Here is a 20492-nt window from a genome sequence, read left to right as displayed (position 1 = left end):
AAACATGCTGTAGGTCATGGAATATTCCTTTCTTTCTAAAATTGACTGGGGGTGGGAAAGAGACTTGAGCACTGGTAGCCAGTGCCTGGCGCCTGCTGGCCCTATTTGAACTTTATATTGCAAGTCAAGGCTCTTTATGAAATGGCAGAATCCATACAAAAACTCTGGTAGCTAGCACATTGCCACCGGAAGCTCTGGAAGCCCTGGGTCTGCAAGAGGCCGGACAAGAAGTTTGGGGGGCTGGGGCAGGGAGTGCAGGATTTGGTTAAAATGGCTCTGTGCTTTTGCCCTTGACCACTAGGGGGCAGCTGGCTTCTTTCCCAGCATCTTCACGGGGAGGGTGAGTAGGAGCCAGCCTTAGAGCAGTCTCTCTGCCCCCCACACCAGGGTTCTCTCTCCAGGTTCCGCCTGGGGTCACTGCCAGGAATCTGAGGGCAATAGGAATAACATCTGCCCCAGCTTAACATGTGAAAATGGCCCTAGCATCACTGATGGGGGGTTGCCTGCCTCCACCCTTCAAAACAAATAATGCATAAAATGATAATACTGATGGCACTGTTCTAAGCACTGTCTCTCAGTCATTGCTTTTCATCTGCCCCAATCTTGGAGAATAATTGCCAGTCTCAGTCCCATTTTACAGATCGGGAAACTGAAGCTCAGAGAGGTTGAGTAACTCGTCCAAGGCCACACAGCTAATCGGCATCCAAGGCAGGATTCCAACTCAAATGGTCTGACTCCAGCCTGTGCCCTCAGCCCCTATGTGCTTCTGCCTGGACACAGGTTTGTTGTGATTCTTGCTGTTTTCCACGCTCGGGCTCCTGATTTCCTCCGGACTCTGATGTATGTGGTCAGAGTGGGGCTTGGGCCTGGGTGTTTTTTGAAAGTTCCCCATATGGTTTGAATGAGCACTCAGGGTTGCAGGATGCTTTCTCAGGGATGAGGCTGGTTGGCAGCATTTCTACACTGCAGGAGGCAGGCCTGAGAGGAGGGTGTCCAGAGGCTGAGGCCCCAGAACCTATCTGCTCCTTGAGACGCTCCCTCTTCCTCGCTCCCTGGGGACCAGGTGTCACTCCTGGAGCAGAAGCCAACCCGTAACTCTTGCCCCACTGAAGCAGCCACCTGGCATGCCTTGGCCTGCAGGCTCTCACCCCAGCCACCGTCACCGGCCACCTTATGGGCCTAGTGGCCCCCACTCCTGGCCACCTGTCTTTGATACAACATTTGTACGAATGCCTCGCCCCACCCCCAGCTGTTCTGATATAACAGATCATGGCGGGACTCAGTCATGGGTAGTTTGTCCAAGCTCCTAGGTGACTCGAATGTGCGGCCAGGGCTGAGGACACTGAACTAGATGACACCTAAGGTCATTTCTGCAGCCTTCACAGCACTGAGAGCTCGCCTCTGCCTGGGCCCCCATTCGGCTCTGCCAGCCACTAGCCACGTGACCTCGGGCAAGCCAGTCCACTCTCGGGGCCGTGGGCTCCTCATCGGGAAGATAGAAGTAATAGTAATGCCCACCTTACAGGGTTTCATGAAGATTGAATGAGAAAATGCACGTAACGCCCTTGGCACGATGCCTGGCACAGTGTAAGTGCTCAGTAAACGCTCATTTTAACTGTCCTGAGCTGAGAGACGGTGTCTCTCAGAGCCCAGAAGTGGTGCACAGAGCTGGTTAGATGCACACAGCCCCGTCTGTTCAAAGCCCCTAGGTGGAGAGCCCAGGGGTCGCAGTTCGAGAAACACAGCGAATGCCAACTGGCTTTCCAGCCTCCTGGCTTCCTCCCCAAAGAGGCGGTGACGTAGCCCCAAGCCCTCCCTGGCTGCCGGAGGACAGCAGTTTCTCAAGTCAGCATTTGGAGCGGCTCCCAGCCTCTGCAGCCAGTTTAACACTCACCCCCACCCCCCACCAGCCAGAAGTTCGCAGGACATTTGCCCGCTCTGGCAGAGGTCTCGCGTTGGGAGACAGGCAACAGACGTTGTGATCCACAGCAGAGAGAGGAGCCGCTACAGTCACACCCATGTTCTGTCGGTGGGGATCTTTTTCTCCCTGAGACCGGCTCCCATGGATGGCTGGCAGCCTGTTGAGTCAGGCGCTGGCTGCAGGTCAGCAGGTTGGTCGGGCCCGCCCTGCCATACCAGGCACATACCAGTGTGCTTGGGCCCATCCCTTTGCCTCTCGAGGTCCCCATTTTCATTCTTGCTCTCCTGCGAAAGCTTTTTGTTTAAAAAAAAAAAACTAGCAGGCACCCCCTTCCCCCGCCCTTCCTGCCTTCCAGCTCATTTTGGACCAGCTCCTTGGCTGTCTCTTAGCACTTACTGTGTGCCAGTCTCAATCATCAGCTTACGTGAGGAAGGCGAGGCCCAGAGAGATTAAGCAACGTGCCTACAGTATGCTTTCATCTCCAGTGCCCAGGCCATAGTCACATTTCCTCCCAGTTGTTCCCCAAATGTCCAAAATCCTGTCCAGGACCACACATCTGGCTGTTATAGCCAGATGTGCCTCAGTTTCTTCACATGAAAAATGCCAGGCAGCGTGCTAAACCCCGCAGGCGTTGTCACATTTAATTCCCACAGCAACTCTGCAGTGCCTGTAGGACAGGACCACAGTGCCTTATCTGAAACCCTGGGACCAGATGTGATTTGGAATTCAGAATTTTGCAGCTTTAGGGATAGACACCCTATGTTCCAGCCTTTGTGGCATCTGGGGCAGCGCCACTCCAGACTGCAGCGACGGGTGTGAAGGGTAAAGGTCACACATAGTGTGTCAGCCCGTGTTGCATCTGCTGACAAGTGAGCTTTGGTGCCAAGCTTCTGGGTTTCAGAGGGTCTTGGACTGTGGGCCTGAATGGCCCTCCCATTTTGCAGAGAAGCAGACAGATGCTCCTTGAGAGAGTTCAATGACTCACCCAAGGCCACAGATCTAAGCGGGTGAAGCCCAGGCTTGAACCCCATCTGTCAGGCTGGACACGACATCCCTCACTGCAGGGTCTGCCCGGGGCCCGTCTTTGGCCACCGGGGTGAGAGGGCTGGGGTGTCAGTACAGACTGAGGGTGAGGGGCGCTGGGCTCCAGCTGGTAAGTCAAACTGGAGTCGTCCACCGTATTTGTTTCTTTCCCACGGTAAAGCTTGTAATGTGACAAACGCAACCGCAGGAAATGGCCCAGTCCAGCTGCTGGGCCCTCTTGAGGGGTCTGCTTCTTCCTGAAGACTGGGGGCAGAAGTGAGGGGCCATAGCCTGAAGGGGAGGGAAGGGGCCTCCCTCTCCTCGTGGGCCGCCCCTCCTCCCTCCAAGGCAGCGGGAAGGGGTGGGGAGGCCGAACGCATCCATTCTCACCACACTCATGGGCTAACAGGGGGAGGCCACCTAACTACACACGTAGGGGAAGAGACGGGGGAGTTGGGCCTCTTTCGCAGGCTGCTCTGCCAAAACCACCCGCCCCCCCGCCTGCACAGAAGATGAGCTGGGTCTGTTCTCACACACTGTTTTAAATCTGATAAGGAAAACATCCATTTCAATGCATTTACATAATGTATTGGCTGAGGCTGAGGTGTCCCCCATGAATGCTGATGGGGGCACACCGAGGCTTTCCTGGGATGCACCTGGCCTCCCCCCGGGCATCCTCCCTGCCCAGAGAGAAAGGGGTTGCCCTCCTCCCCACGACTGCCAAGGGCTGTAGGCAGATCCTGGCCCCTGAGCTCATGGACGATATTCATTCAGCAGATATTAAATCTGCACCTATGCATGCCAGGGACTGGGCTGGGCCCTGGGGAAGCTAGGTGACTGATGGAGCTGCTCCTACCCTTGTAGGCTTGATGGCCTGTGGCTCTGGATGCTTTCATGATCATTCTCTTCACCTGTACCCACAGCAAGCCTGTGAGGAAAGTGTGGTGAGCTCCATTTTACAGATGAAGAAACTGAGGCCCAGAGGGAGTCCCTGCTCCAAGCCACGAAGTCAGCAGGTGCAGGAGCTAGGCCCTGAGGTGGGTCTCTAGACACCAGTACAGTGCTCTTCCTAAGATGCTCTGGCTGTGAAGAGAAAACCAAAAGGCAGCTTGCTGTGTGACCTTAGGCAAGTCTCTTGCCCTCTCTGGACCTTGGTTGCCCCATCCATGGAAATCATGGGGCCCGTTCACCGTGTCAGGAGCTTGCCCTTGTGCCCTCGTTTCATCTTCCCAGTGATTCCTATTTTGTGGTCTCTGAGGTCAGACAGGTCTGGCCTTGTTCTGTGGTCTGATCACCTCCAGCTGTGGGGCTTGGGGTGGCTACATCACCTCCCTGAGCGTCAGGTTCCTCGTCTGTAAAGTGGGAATACTAGGTAACAATGCACATCAAACACTTAGCCTGGAGCCTGGTACGTGGAGTGAGTGCCCAATAAGCAGGAGCTCTTCTTATTATCAGAGATCGGGAAGCTGAGGCTCAGAGAGGTGACCGGACAGCTCGGAGGTGGCCGAGCCGGGATTGGAATGCAGCAGTGTCTGACGGCAAAGTCCGGGGGTTCCTCCGCTTTCCTTGCCGGGAGAGGGGTTCCTCCGCTTTCCTTGCCGGGCGAGGCTGGGTTTTGCCGATGCAACGTCCTGCCCTAGGAGAGAGAAGACTGGGTGCTAGTACCTCCCCTGACACCCTTAGGGAGCTTCGACCAGAGCCTGCTTCCAGGAGGGGTGATGTGATAGCGCACACAGATGCAGGAGTCTTCATGGCTTTGATGGGGAGCGGGGAGGGGAGGTATGGTGGGACCAGACTCACGACCCCCCATCTCCCCACCAGCCTCATGTGGTTGAGGAGAGCACTACCCACGAATTGGGAGATTTCTAAAATGCTGTGTGACTTACACTTGAGGCCTTCCCTCTCTGGGCCTTGGTTGATCGTTCCTGAGGATATTATTTTCAGCTCCATGAAAAGTACCCTGGGGTGTTCCACCTGACCCTCAGCCCCGCTCTGAGGAACCCTACCCACCCAGGGGTCTCACATTCACAAGCCTCCAGGGGCCAGCCAGGCAACACAGAAAAACCAGGCCTGGGGGAGGGTGCAGCACCTCCACCCCAAGCTCCGGACAGGTGTTGCCTTGCGGGCTGGTAGGTCCTCTATCGCCCAACATTTCTATTTAGTTTTTAAGGAGAATTCAGACATCTGGGTTTTGGGGGTAAAATAACCTGTTTTTTAAATGCTGTCAACCAGTTTTTAAAAACCCCGAATGGTCAAATCAAGCTCTTCTGCAGATGGAAAACCGCCAGGGCTTGAGACCTCTTTCAGAGCCCATCTCCCCGGGGCTCTGGAGAGTGAGCCTGGGAGCAGGGGCTCCACCTGTGGGAGGGCACCCCGCCCCCAGCGGAATCTGATTACCCCCGGGCGCCCCCGCCAATGGCAGGCGGCGGGAGGCAGGGGCGGGCCGGGGCGCCAGAGGTTGGGTTGAGAGCGCTTCCCCGTCAGGCACAGATGGTATTTTTTTTTTTTTTTTATCAGTGTCAGCATTGGCTTCTTTCTGCTCTGATGAATAGATTCTAAAGAGGCAGTGACATTATTCGAGATAACAGAGGGAACAGAGAAAGGGTCAGCGACGGAGAGAAAATGGCAGAGCCAGCAAATACAGGGGAGGCCGGAGGGGGCGGAGTGCCGCGGCTGGGGGGCGCCCCCCGCCCCCCATTACTGCGATGCCCCGCCAAGCCCGGCTTCCTGCAGCGGGGACTGCGGTGCTCGCCCGGCCCAGGGCAGGGGAGGCCCAGGCAGCTGCGCGCGCGCGCGCCTGCTCCCTCCCGGCGTCCCGGCCGCCCCTTCCGCCTTTTCAATTCGATTCAATTAGGCCTCCCCGCTCGGAAGCTTGTCTCCTCTGATATCCAGTTTAACTGACAGGGGATTAGAGCTGTTTGTATTAACACACACACTCTCTCGGGCTGCTAAACCACAGGCAGGGCCCGGGGACCGGGTTATTTATGGAACGTGCAGCACTGTTTCTCTCGACCTGCTTCCTTCTTGGGGGAGCTAGGGGGCCTGCTGTCTGCTACAGCCCCACGCCTCCCTCACCCCCACTCCAGGCCTGGGCAGTAGAGCAAAAGAGCTCAGGGAGAACTGAATCTGAATCCCAGCTCTGCCACTTGCTGGCTGTATGGCTGCGGGCAAGACTCAATTTCTTCATCCGGCAAATGGAGACAGCCAACTCCATCGCCTCCATTAAGGCAGGTGTAGGGACGACCTGCAGAAACAGGTGTAGGGCATTTAACACGGTGCCTGTGCATTCACTTGGCATATCACTCAACAAATATGATTGAGGGACAGCCCTGTGCTGGGCGCTGGTCTGTGTCACTGAGGAAGTAAGGCCCCCTGTGCCTGCCTTCAGGAAGCTTACATTCCAGTGCAAGAGTTGGAAAATAAACATGGACTCCCTCCCGGTGCTACATGGGGAGGACCAGGCAGGTGAGAGTGAGGATGGTGGTGATGGTGATGGAAGTGAGTACCACTGCAGGGCCTCTGCCTCTGCTGTTCCCTCTGCCTGGAACGCCCCCACCCCACCCCACCCCACCCCACCCCACCTCTCTCTTTGTTTTATTTCCAAAGTGCCGTCATTTGCTCTTACATCACCTGTCTCCCCAGTCAATTGCCAGCTCTCCGAGGGCAGGCGCCAAGGCTGTCTTCTCACTGCTGCCCCCTCCCCAGGTTAGCACAGTGCCTGGCACATGATAAGAGTGAAGAGTGAATGAGTGAATGAATGAATGGATGGATGGATGGATGAGAAGGCAGGGAGACAGAAAGTGGCCACTCTTGCCTGTGACGTGGCTACCCTGCTCAGCTCAGGAAACCTGGCCATCCCCAAGCCCACCTCTCCAGACCACCTCTCTAAAGGGGTTTTGCTGGGTTTAGGAATGGGTGGGGGTCGGGGTCTTGGTCAGAAGGCAGGGGGCTCTTCCCTTCTTATCCTATTTTCACTCAGAGGGAAAGAAGGGCCTCCACACACCCTCCCTCTCCCAGCAACCAGGGGCTGGGGAACAAATAGCATTTCTGAAGTCTGGGGGTGGGGAGGAGGAGGAAGTGTCCTCATTGTTGGGGGAGGGGTGATGCTGCCAGCACCCATCTGCACCCTTTCCTCACTCCACTTACCAGACCTTGAGGGGGCCCTGGCCCTAGGGGAGTGCAGGTCTGGACGCTCATAACATTCAGTGCAAGAGAATAACAGCCACCAGTAAATGCACACATTCCCCATGTCAGGCTTGACATGCAGGACCGAATTATTTCCCACAACAGTTCTCCGTTCTCCATTCTCTAGAAGAGGAAACTGAGGCTCAGAGTGGTGGGAGGGCAAGCCTAACATCACCCAGCCAGGAAGGAGTGGCACTGGGATGGAACCCAGGACTCTGAGGTTCAATACCTGCTTGTTCATCTAACGTCTGCTGTGTGCCAGGCACCTTCATGTCTCCAGACATCCTGAGAAGTGGGTATTCTGTCCCCCATTTTGCAGAAGGGAAAACTGAAACTCAGCAGAGAGGTGAAAGGGCTGGCCCTCAGTCTCACAGCCTGTTAGAGGCAGGCATGGCCAAGTGGAAATACAAGTCTGCCTGACTCCAAATCCACTCTTCAGTCTCTACCCTGCAGTTCGCTCCTCAGCTCAAGTGTCCAGGTTGTTTCAGATTTGTATTAGGCCCTGGGTAGTGAAGGGTCAGATCAATCAACCAGCAGTTGTTGGGTCCCTCAAAAGCCCCTAAAGTATGACACTGTCCCTACAGGTAAGGAAGATGTCATCCAGTTGGGAGGGTGACATATTAATATGTAAAGAGTTATAAGAATTAAATGACAAAGAGAAACTTTGGGCACTCTCACAAGGGCATGTGTATGATCCACAATTCTGAGGAATTGGTCAGGGAATGTGGCCTTGAAAGATTTTTTAGAGACAGAAGTCCACATGGTACTCATTACAATTACAATGAATCGATCATCATTATAATGACAAAACCCGTTAATAATCACTATAATTAGGCCCCATTGCTGTTCCCATTTCACAGATGAGGATGCTGAAGCTCAGAGAGAGAAAACGACATCCCCAAGGCCGGCCAGCTGGTAAGTGAGACTCAAGCTCAGGTCCTCTGACCCCAAAGCCAGTTTCTCTCCCCCTACCCTGGGCAATCTGAGTGTCACAAGCAGGAAAGTAACTGGCCCAGGTCTAGGTGGCTGAGCTAACATTTGTTCCCAGAGCCAGCTTCTTGGCCAAGGCCTGAGTTTGGCTGGGGCCGAGGGATCAAGTAGACATACTACCTGACCTCGAACAATGTGCTGGGTGCTAGGGTCTCAGGGGTGAATGAGACCTGTCCCTGCCCTCCAGGGCTCACAGGCAGAGCCAGCTAAGCAAAATGACAATGAGAGTAAAGAGCAGCAGGTTCTGAGTTACCATGGAGCCCAGGGAGGCGTGGTACGTGTCCCAGCTAGAGTGTGGGCAGGGAATCAGGGAAGGCTACCTGGAGGAGGAAGTGTCTTTGCAGAATTTTGGCTGAGCTGGGAAGTGAGCGAGGGCATTCTAGGCAGCAAAGGCACTGAGGGGAGCAGTGCTGGAGTAGGTGCAGAGAAGGCACACATGGTTCGGTGTTCAGATGGCACCTATTGTATGAAGCAGGGTCTGGGCCAACACGAAGCAAGGGCCCTGGGGAGCCATGGTGGGTGTTAGACATGGGACGGCAGGTCACAGTTGTGCTTTGGTGAGTCCTCTGGCTGTGGTGTTACAGAGGCAGGGGGATAAGGGGAGGTGAGAGATGGCAGTGGCTGGAAGGGAGTGGCAGCAACGGGAACAGACGGACTGGAGGTGACAGATGGAAGGATTACCCAGGTGCCCAGAGGGGCCTTTCAGTTTTGGAGTCCCACTACACTCCCCCATTCAAGGAGCAGGTTTCCCCTTTTGGGATAGTCTCCTGCCTGGGGTGGGGCCTCTTCGCTACTTCTTTAGTTGGCACACAAGCCCCTCATATTAGCATCCAAGGGCTGCTGGAACACAGTACCACACACTGAGAGGCTGAAAACAACAGAAATTTCTTGTCTCACAGTTCTGGGGGCCAGAAGTCTGAAATCAAGATGTCAGCAGGGCCATACTCCCTCTGAGACTCTAGGTAGAATCCTTCCCTGCCTCTTCCCTAACTTCTGGTGGTGGCCGGCAATCCTTGGCATTCCTGGGCTCACAGCTGCCTCCCTCCCGTCTCTGCTTCTGTTGTCACGTGGCCATCTCCTCTCTGTGTCTCTGTCTTCACACGACATTTCCTCTTCTTATAAGGGCACTAGTCACATTGGATTCGGGTCCACCCTCGTGACCCCGTCTTAACTTGATGACACCTGCAAAGACCCCATTTGCAAATAAGGTCACGTTCACAGGTAGCAGGGGTTAGGACCTCACCATCTCTTTTGCGGGGGATGCAGCTGAAATCATAACACTCTTCAGAGCAGGGGTTTTCCGGGTTCGTTTCTGCATCTGCGGTCCCTGGCACAGAGCCTGGCGTATGTCAGAGCTCAAAGGGAGTCGTGGGATGAACAAATGAGCGGACCGAGTCCGGGCGTCCAGCCTCTCCTCCGTGGCTGACCCTAGCTCCTCTTGTGACTGCAGCCACCCCAGCCCGAATGGCACCCAGGCCAGGCAGGTCTCGGGGGCGGCCTCTCCCACGGGTGGTTCTCCGAAAGAAGTGCTGTCGATGTCAGCAGATGCCTATCACTTTCCTTCCCCAGCAGAGTCTCAGCTGTCAGAGGAAGTGAAATAGTCATTGCCTATCCTTGCGTTTGAGATTTTATTGACAGTTTCATTGTCACCCAAAAAACCCTCCTTTTCTCCAGTGGCATTTTCATCAGGAGAGCCTGGGGGCAAGAGGGGAGGCAGGGCTGGTTCCTGAAAACTGGTTTTGGCAGCCAGTGAGCACTGACTGGTTCCTCCCGCCTGGGGTCAGTCAGGGTAGAAGCCCCCTGCCACCAGCCTTGGCTCCAGCCCTGCTCGGCACCCCCCTCCAGGGGACAAGAGGGAATGAGAGGTAGGAGAGGAAGGCACCCTGAGGGGCCCTGGAAATAGCCACGGTGGCCAGATGGGGCAGCCCAGACCCCATAGGGGGTCCTCACACCTTTCTCCAGCCCTCCACGGTGGACATTCAGTGGCATCAGGGGGCTGGGTGAGAGCACGGGCTGTGCGATCAGGCCCACTGGGGTGCAGTTCTCAGCTCGGCGATGCACCTCAGGGCAAGTCCTTAACCCTGCGGAGCCTCAACGGCCCCATCTGTCTAATGGGGTAGTAACTTGTAGCTTCAGTGGCCGAGGCTCCATGTGAGCCAAGCACCCATTATCCTATTCAGTTCTCCCCAGAACCCAGAGAGCTGGTGCCGTCAGTATCCTCACTTTAATGATGTGGAACCGAGGCTCAGAAGGTGGGGCAGCCTGGCCAAGACCTCCATGGCTGGAAAGTGACAGAGGCTGTGTCTGAACCCAGGTTGTGATACGCCAAGCCTGGCTGTCAACCACCTCATGGTGTCAGTGGGAGGGTGCAGGCATGAGAGTATCACGGTGCCTACGTGTGGGAAAAGCCATCTGCTATTATTATCGTTGTTGTTTTTGTGGGGTGGAACCGGGCCCCTCGACAGCCACTCTGCCCCGAGGACTCTCTGGATGTCACTGGGAGGTGTTGGCCACACAGCAAGGTGAGCTCAGGGGCTGAAGGCCCTATCAGCGGGTCCTATCCTGCTCCATGCTGCAGCCCCCTCTGCGCTCCCCTCCCCTGGCCCCCAGCAGGGCTCCAGGCAGAGCTGTCAGTTACCAAGTGGGCAAGGGCAAGGCCAGCTGACCACAGCATCAGCCTGAGACCTTACAAAGCCGCTTCACCGTGTCCAAGCCACCCAATGGGAAATGAGGGCTGGACAGCTGCCCCTGCTCAGGGCCGCCGAGCGAGGGAGGTGGCTACTGTAGTCAAAACAGATCCTGGAGTCCACGAGTTTGAGTTCTGGTGTGGCCACCTGCTGGCCGGCGAAAGTTGCCAAATATCACTGAGTCTAAGTTTCATCTTCCGTATGATGAGATCATAAAAGGTCCCCCTCGTAAGGTCCAGGGGCTAAATAACACTGCACAGAAAACACTTAGCACAGGGTCTGGCACAAAAAGAAGACAGAATTTTAGCACCTAAACGCTTCTTAAAGGATCTCGGGCTGCCAACCCCTCCATGGTGCACAGGAGGAAACAGGCCCAGAGAGGGGAAGGGTTTCCTCTTAGCCAGTCCCCAGAGCGGGGCTCGCACCTTGGCCTCCGGACTCCCAGTTCAGTGCTCCGCCACCTCCCCACCCAACTTGTCAGCCGAGTCCCTCCGGCCCTTGCCCATCCTTCTCCCCGTGTCTCCGGCCCCCGTGGCTTCGAGAGCCCGAGCCGCAGGCCCCGCAGCGAGGCCCGCCATTCTCCCTCTCTCCGGCACACTGAAGGTTTTGAAAGTTAAAGTATTACCGTCGGCTTTGTTGTTGCCTAACTACGACAGACAAATTGAAAACCAGTTGTCAAAGTGTCAGTGCACAACAAATCAACATGCAGAACGAGTGGCGGCCCTCTGCGGTGTATAATTAAACAAAAAATCCCTTTTAGAAATTTCAGCGAGCGTTGGTTCCACTTTATATTTGTCTGTGTGATTAATAAAGGCAGCTAATTTTCAGACTTTAAAAACAGCTAGAAAATAGCTCCTAATTACATATTAGGTTCCTAGCGGCCCCCGCTGAGCTGCACCGGCATTGGTGGGCCAAAGAATTTGGCAGAAGCTTAATTGCATTCTGAGCATCATCTAATTTTAGTTAAATGTAATGTAATCAGCAGCAGATGTCTGAAATAAAATATGAATTATGAATATGATGAAATTTCATTCTTGAATAAAAAAGTAATTTGCTATTTAGTTCATTAAAGTCTTAGAGTTTTATTAGGAGCAGGTATATACAGCCCGGCGAGGTGATGTATTAAATGATATCTGGGGGAACGAGAGAAAACCCAAAGGGATGGGAAACTTTATCCAGAGTGTCCAGTTATGATTAATTACTATGGGGCCTGGGGAAGCCCCTGGGGACCCCAATGAATCTCTCAGGCTCCTTGAGGTGGAGCCTGAATTTTAGGGCAAGAGGCTTGGAGTGGGAAGCCATGGGTGCCGCTGAGGCCTGTGCCACCCCTGGCATCCCACCCCTATCTCCCTCCCACCCACAGCTGGCATCCCCTGGCTTCTGAGATGAGTATGTGGAGGGCTTGCTCCTGGTGACACTGCTCCATGGCGGGCCCTACGCTGGGCTTGGTGACACCGTGTGGGATGGCCATGGGCATCCCAGGCAGGGATTCAGTCTCTGCCTCTCACTGTCTGTGTGACCTCAGTTCAGGGCCTCAGTTTCCTCTTCCGTAAAATGGGCATAATAATAGCGCCTGTCAGAGACTCAGAACAGTAGCTGGCCTATGGCAAAGCCCCTGCTTCATGTTTGCTATTGTTGGAGTTGTTATTACTATTCAGAGAGGTCACAGTAAATCAGTATTAAAATGCCTTCTTTGGTTTCGTCTCTCGGAGCAGCCCATGATGCAGACTGTAAACTCTATCTTGTTTTTCAGCTGAAGCTCAGAGAAGTCACACAACTTGCCCGTTGCACAGCTAGTAGTTGCCAAAGTCAGGATTTGAACCTGGGACCATCCCTGCTTCCAGTGTTTCCCACAGCATCCCAGGAGAGCTGTCCTGGTGGGAGGCCTGGGCTGAGGATTCTGGAACGGGACTGGGCAGGGCGCAGGAGGGAGCAGGGTTCATCTGCCCCAGATTCAAGGCATAGAGAAGTGGGTAAAGGCGGGAGGCTGGGCAGAGGGTCTAGGCCGGTATCCTGGGCTCTGCCAGGAGCTGCTCTGGGCAGGTGGGGGGGACAGAGGCCACCTCTCCACCCTCACTTCACACCAACCAATAATTTCCTGCAATTATCTGGAAAAGATTAATTAGCAAAGTGCACCATATTGACTGGAGGCTGCCCTGGCAATCGATAAACTTGGGACAGTCTCCCGGGTGCTTGGAGAAAAGGACCAGAACTTGAAAGCGGGGGAGGAAGACCAGCTCTGGCAGGTCTGAGCCTTGTTTTCGAGCCCTGGGGAGGGCTGGTCGGCTTCCTGGGTGGGGCTCAGCTCTGCGTGACCTCCTGGTGGCTTTGAGGAGGTCCCTTTGCCTCTCCGAGCCTCAGTTTCCCCACCTGTAAGATGGGGGTCTGGGCTGCCCCCAGTCAGGGATCTTCCTTCTTCTCTTATAAGTTCTGGGAGGTGTAGGGGAAAAGGGGGTACAGGGGGCCAGTAGGGCAGCAGCTGTGGAGGGAGCCCCTCTTCTTGTGGCCTCAGCTTCCCTTTGCTGACTTGGGAGCCTACTGGGGACTGAGGAAGCAGAAAGGGTTCACCGAGACTGCCTTTTAAGGACAAAATTGAACATCTGGTCTTTCTGAGGAATCATCAGTGTACAGCCCCAGGAGCCCTCCACTGCCCCAGGTTCTGGTCAGCCTAAGAGCTGAGTGCGTGCAGCCTGGTGGGGAAGGTGGCAGAGCTAGAGGTCAGGCGAAGGATGGCTCAGGTCCCGACTCCCCCACCTCCCCACTCGGCGCCCCAGCCAGTCTCCAGGCCTCCTGGGGCCTCAGTGCTCCCCTCTGGAAATCGCACACCCCACTGAGCAGTTGGGAGTTTCCAATGGGCCAGGGGATGCCGGCGGCCCAGCCTGGTGCCGGCACAGAGCAGCTGTGGGGAGGATGGAAGCTGCTGTCCATGCAGATCCCCACCCCGACCCCACCCGGATCCGGCAGCGTCCAGCCGTACCCAGTGTCCCCCTCGGATGGTACAAGTGAAGAGAGTTCTGTGGAGGGATTCTGTGCACAGAGGTGCAAGCCAGCTGGGGACACTGAGGCCCCCGCACTCAGAGGGACACGGCCGCTTCCAGGAATGCCACACCAAGGCAGGCATACCCCAAACTCACCCTCTCCCTCGACCCCCAGCCTCCGATCGGGTGATCCTTCCTGGAAGCCAGAGGGTGGGAAGCCTGTGGAGGTCAACTTCCCAGGGCACAGAGCCGGGCCAGAAAAGTTGGGAACAGACACGTGGTAACAGGGAAGAACCCACCACCGCCTCTCTTCCCAGGACTTTGGATAAGTACTGGGGAGAGGGGAGGCTTTGGGTGGGAGTGGGGACGAGGGGGTCCTAAGCAGGCGTGGTGTTCACCCCATGTTGCTGATGCTGAGTCCCATGTGACCTCTGCCCGTGGCTCCTCCCCTCCCCCCCTGGGGCCTCATCCCACCCATCAGAGTCTCACTTGGCATCAGTGCTCCCAAAACAGTGCTCCCTGGGGAGTCAGAGAGGATTCCAGACAGGCTGGGTTCTCCAGTTCTCAACTTGCTTGTGCCCTAGGCTTAGGGGCTCCACCTCCCTGAGATTAATTGAGGCCACATCAGCCAAGCACCTCGCACAGTGCCTGACACATAGTAGGTGGTCCGCAAAGCATCCCCTTCCCCCCCTCGCCACCCTCTTCCCAATCAGTCCCTGGGGCATCAGCCATTCATCTGATAGTGATTGGGCTCCGGCCCCCGACCCAAGCTGCAGGGAAGCTGGAGTCATTCGTCCTGCGGCGAAGACTGACAGAGCTTCTCCTACGAGCTGGACTCTGGGGACACGGCAGTGAGAGGACAGTGCTGGACTCTGCTCCTGCGAGGTCCACGGGGTCTTATGGAGGCAGACTTGGCGTGGGAGTTCCCAAAGTTTGAGGTGCTGTAGCAGGGGGTGACTCAGAGGGCTGTGGGGTGAGGCCCCTGATGTCAGTCGGCAACACGCTTCCAGGAAAGAGCCCCTTCCTCTGTCCTGTCCTTAGATGCAGGGGGTGCTCGTGTGCAGAGCCCCCTAGGTGGGTCCAAACAGCCCTAAGTCCTGTGCCGGGAGGGGACCAGGAAGGCTGGACGGCTCCAATGTCCCACCTCCACTCACCTCCCGGGTGCCCCCTCACCACCTCACCTCCCGCCAGGCCCTGAGGCCACCTGCCTGCCTGCCACCCACTGGCCACTCCCCAGCCCAGGTCAGCTGCCTGTCCCTGCTCTATTCATCAAGGGCATGACAGCTAAAATTCATTTGAAGATGAAGAAAGTGCCCGCTAATCCGTTCTGGAAGACATTGATAGACTAGCAGCTCAGGGAGAATTGCACAGCAGTAATGAAATTAGGCTAAAACTGCTGGCGGATTGCAGATAATTGCCCTTGTCTGTCACTAGGAATAACATCTCCCAAATCCAACACAAGGATTGTTCAACTTGCAGGAATTTCTTTTCTTTTTTTCTTTTCTTTTCTTTTTTTTTTTTGAGACCGAAAGCCAGGGCTTGGAATCTTTGTCTGGGCAACAGCCTCAGGAGGGTTGGGGAGCAGACATCGCTGTGGTGACTGCCTTCCTTGCCCCTAGAGACCCCCAGGAGCCCCAGCTGCAGCCAGAGAGACAAGGGGACAGGAGGAGGGGGCCGAGCCACGGTCCCGGGACCGTTCCTCCACGGCCCTTTGTGGGTCCCACCCTGAGCCTTGGTTTCTCCTTGATGCCCACCAGCATGGTCCAGCTGGCAAGGCCCTGGGTAGAAATCAGGGAGGAGGGAAATCTTAGGGAACTGCACCTACAGCAATGATGGCTCTGGGTTCTGGGGGGACAGAATCTGGTTGGAAGAGGGCCATAGGACCTTGTATGGAAGTTACCTTTGCATTATGTTGAGATAAAATCAATCCTTCATATAAGAGGATGGACTGTGGGAGATGGGGACAGCTAAGGTCTCCTGAAGCCACTCTCTGGGCCACCATGGGGGTCTAGATTCCTGGAAAGGAAAGTTCTGAGGAGGGACAGTTTATGGACTCACAGGTTTCCCCTGGCTGTTGGTGTGACCAGCACACAGCTGGCACTCAATTCACACTGATGTCATAGAGCGTTCAATGTCAGCCACAACCCCTGTGAATGTCAGCATAATGTCTTTTCACGTGTTAGTATTATAGACTGTTGGATGTCGATATCACTGGATGATGTCACAGAACGTTTGAATGTCAACGCCATGCTACGTTCAAATGTCGGTGGCCCGGAAAGCTTGAATCTCCCTCTCACAGGAGGTCAGAGTGTCAGTCAACGTCAAGGACCATTAGTACATGAGTATCATTGACTCAGAGAATTTGGGAGCTGTAAGGAGTCTTAGAGATTGATTTAAACTCTTCATTTGACAGATGCAGAAACTGTGGCCCAGAGAGGTTAAGTGATTCGCCAAAGGTCACACAGCGAGAAGGACCACCCCCCCCAGATGTAAGTTTCATCAAGGTCACAGTTTTCTCTGGGTCAGCCGTCAGAAAACATGTAACTCCTTCCTCTCCTCCAAGCCCCACCTGTCCCAGTCCCCCCAGGGTGCTGGTCCCTGGTGCTCAACTCTTGGGGATAGGCCCATGTCCTGGGATTCATAGCAGGATCTCCCAGGAGCCTCTGGTCTGCTACCCACGGTTAGCCGGTGTCACTAATCAGCCCCAGCCACTGGCCGAGTCACACTTTCCATCTCCTCATTCTTTTGGATCAGTGTGGTTCTGCTGAGGACTTATTATGAGGGCGATGAGGGCGCTGAGAGTGAGGTGAGGCCGGAAGAGAGAGTGGACAGGAGGTTCAGAGGAGGGAGACACGATCCTCGCTGAGGGCTTGAGTTCAGGAAGAACTTGACTGTGAACAGGATCTCGAAAGAGCCAACAGGTTTCCATTAGTAGCTTGACTTAGGGTTGGGATCGAGGGAGGAGCTGCACGTGGGGATGGAGGACACTTGCCCCCCAGAATGCAGAGGCGGCCTGATGATAGGGGCAGGGACGGTGGTATCCGATGATGGACAGCAACTCGTTAAGGACCACTTGCCCATCAGACTTCATCCGCGTCTTCCAACACCTCTAGCGGCACCGGGGATCATCACCCTGGCTCAGTGGTTCTCAAAGTGTGCTCCACAGACCTCCTGGGACACCTTTCAGGGAGCCTGTGAGATCAAGACCATTTTCATAATAATCCTAAGTCCCTACTTGCCCTTTTTCACGTGTTGATGGTGTAAAAGTAATGGGTGGATAAAACCTGCTGGCCTCATAGCATGAATCACGGCATTGGCACCAACATGGAATAGAGGTGTTTGCATTTTTTATCCTGAACACTCCCTTGGTTAAAAATTTGACAGCTAGTTTCACTTAAGAATGTTCTTGATGAAAAATAAAAATTTTAATTTTTAAAAATCTCAACTTTTGAGTACACATCTTTTAAATACTCCATGTGACAAAATAGGAAGCACACCCGGAAAGGCCCAGAAAAGTGCCATGTGACTGTTTGAGTTGCGAGCTGCACTAGCCACTTTTTTCATTCAGCATCATTTTCACTCTAAATAATGACACACAGACAAACTATAGCCTTGCTGGCTCGGCGATTTGGCAGGTATTTTCTCGAAAATGCACAAAGTTGCCTGTCAGCTGGCAGTATTTGTTGCCAATGATAAAATTTGACTTTCAAGCAAAAATTTGAATTTTGGAGAACTTGTACCTGCCGCTCTGGGTTTGACAGCTTCCTACGGAAAGGCTTACCAAAGAGCTGGGTGGTAATAGTGAATGTGACTTTTTTTTTTTTGGACATTGTATCATGAAATATGTCAACACTTGGAAGAGCTACATAACTCAGTAAACCAGTACGTTCCCAATGACTAATGCAGAGTGTTACAAAATGAGTAAAAGAGCCATTCAAAGTGCAAAATAGACCAATGGGTTTTAATTTAACAGAATCTGAGAGTTAATGGATGTGGTTTCAGGTGCCATACTGCAGCTAACCTTTAGCGAACTGCCACAGAAGGACTTTTGGTTTAATATCAAAGTAGAATATCCATAGTCATCTGAGAAGGCTATTAGAATATTCTTCCCTTTTCTAGCACACATCTGTGCCAGGTCAGATATTCTTCCTATGCTTCAACCGAAATAAAACATAGCAACAGATTGAAATGCAGAGGCAGATGTGGGAATCCAGCTGTCTCGGTAGGCCATATGTTAAAGAGATTTGTAAAACTGTGAAACAATTAATGAACCGCTCCATTTTACAGATGCAGAAACTGAGGCTCAGAAGGCGACAGAGGTAAGCCTTGGACCAAATCCCTTTCCCCATCTGGGCCTCCATCTCATCTGGTTGCCGACCTCCAAGAATCCCCTGGCCAAGCGTCTTCTCACGGCTCCTGCCCAGGCATCCGGGAGGCGGAGCGGCGCAAAGCCAGACCTCGCCTCCCTGGCCCCGCCAGCCCGCTTCTTACCCTGCTGCCCAGGTTGGGCGGGGTCCAGGCCAGGGCAGCTGGCAGCTGGCCCCACGTCCCTCCGGCTGGTGAGGAGGTGACCAGGGCCATTTGCGGTAATGGATTGCGGGCGGGTGGTGGCTGGGTGAAGGAGTACATTGGCCGCGGCCCTTAATGCCTCACAAGCCAGCTCTGGCATGGGTAATTTACTGCTGCCGACAATAACATATTTCACTTCCCATCGCCCCGATGAAGATTAGTTGTGTTTGAAAGTGGCTGAGTACACAGTCAATTCCGCTTAAACGTTTACAGTCAACTGAGCACAGATAATGCCCCCTCCAACATGTGTCTGGGCCTCCTGTGGCTAGAGGAGGGGCCCGGATCGGGGGCAGGGGGTCGCAGCCCAGGGAAGGGGCTGCAGCTGCGCGGAGGGAGGGATTCGGGAGCTGGGGGCTGGGCAGAGGTCTACGGCTTCCTTCGGCCCCACTTTTCAGATTGTCTTTTAAAATCATCCGTGCAACAAATGCTTCCCCGGGACTGGCCAAGGACATCTGTGTAGATGGGTATGGGGAGGATTCAAAGCCATGATTATATTTCATCCCGACAACATCCCTGGGAGGCAGGTCTTATCTCCAGTTTCCAAAAGAATGGAAACTAAGGCTCAGAGAGGCTCATTAGCTTTCTGGATGTCACACAGCTGGTACCAGATGGGGCCATGATTTGAACCCAAGCCTGATGGAGTTTCTGAGTCTTGAGTTGTTTCTAGTGACCTGGATTCTACCAGCTTAAGCCCTGGGCTGGGCAGGGTCGTCTGCCCAGGGCTCCCCGGTGAACTGTAGACTTGCATCCTCTGTGCACCCATGTTTGGGTCGACTACCAGGCTCCAAGGCTCAGGCTTAGAATCCCTGGGTCATATGGAGGGTCCCGTGGGTGCCATGAGTCTGATGGGATTGGAGGCTGGACAGAGTCCCAGGCACAGAACTTCACTTGCTGGGGAGGGAAGTTTCCCCTGACAAGCAGGCTTCTTGCCGTCTTTGGGAGCAGAGTGGTTTGAGGATTGGGTGCAGCTCCCGCCAGGCCTGCTGGTGACACTCTGAAGGCTCTGGATCCGGTACAAATGGAGGCCCCAGCACCAGCCCCGGGGCCTTCTCTTCCCATCATGGGCCATGTCCAGAACTGGAGGGGCCTCACTCCCACACAGGGGGACACCAGCCTGCTAGGGTCACACCACCCCCTTCAAACAGCCACCCCTTGACCTTGGGCTTGGGGGTGCTCACATCTGTGACGGGTTTGTCCTGGGAGGATGCACCTCGGAAGAGGACTTCCAGGCCTTGGAAGTGGGCTCAGGGCTCTTAGAGAAGGGGATTCCAGGATGCCGTCTTCCTGAGTATGGTCAGCAGAGGCACAGGCTCCTGGTGGGCATGTCTCCTGGGCCTGTAGATACTTCACCCTGTGGGAAGGGGCGTGGTCAGCCCTGTAAGACACAGGTGGCGCCCATCCAAGGTGGTTCAGCCGCCCAGCCTGACTTGCTCACGAGGCGGGGGGGGGGGGGGGGGGGGGGGGAGGGGGTGAGGGCGTGGCCTGGGCTTCTCCCCTCCTCACCGCTCCCCGCCCTGAGCCAGCCCCGAAATTCCTCCGAGGGGCATCCACGCCCGGGGACGCTGCAGGCACTGCACCCAAGGCCTGCCGGGAAGGATCAGAGGCTTGCCTGTCTGGCCTGAGGCTGGGCCTTCCACAGCCAGAGCCACGCTGTAAGCAACAGCCTTTATTGAGCACCTGCAGTATGCCAGCTCTCCTCCAGGCCCCTCCAGCACTATTCCACTCAAGCTGCATGGTATCCTGGCTGGTGGCTGTTCCCTCTCCCTTTCTCAGAGGAGAATGAGACTCAAAGCGGGGAGGAGGTCACACAGAAGGAGGGATGGAGCCAGGATTCAACCCTGGGTCTGCGCTCCTATGAGGGGGCCTGGCCTCTGTGCTCGGGACACGTGGTGTGAGAGAGAATGTGATTGTGTGTGTGGGTGGCCACTCATGTCCCTGTGTGACAGATGGGGTGTATCCCATGCTGAGTGTGATACCGTGTCTGGTAAGTCATGCCCGTGGATGCCATGGGCACTGCGTCTCCCAGGGTTACACTGTCCCAGTTACGCTATGTTTTTCCATGTCTTTAGGACATGGCCATGTGACCCTAAGTTGTTTGTGTGATATCGGTGTCAGTGTCTATCCGTGCCTGATGACACC

Source organism: Hyperoodon ampullatus (assembly GCF_949752795.1).
Source record: "Hyperoodon ampullatus genome assembly, chromosome: 13".
Taxonomy (NCBI): Eukaryota; Metazoa; Chordata; class Mammalia; order Artiodactyla; family Ziphiidae; genus Hyperoodon; species Hyperoodon ampullatus.
This window is presented reverse-complemented; position numbering follows the sequence as displayed.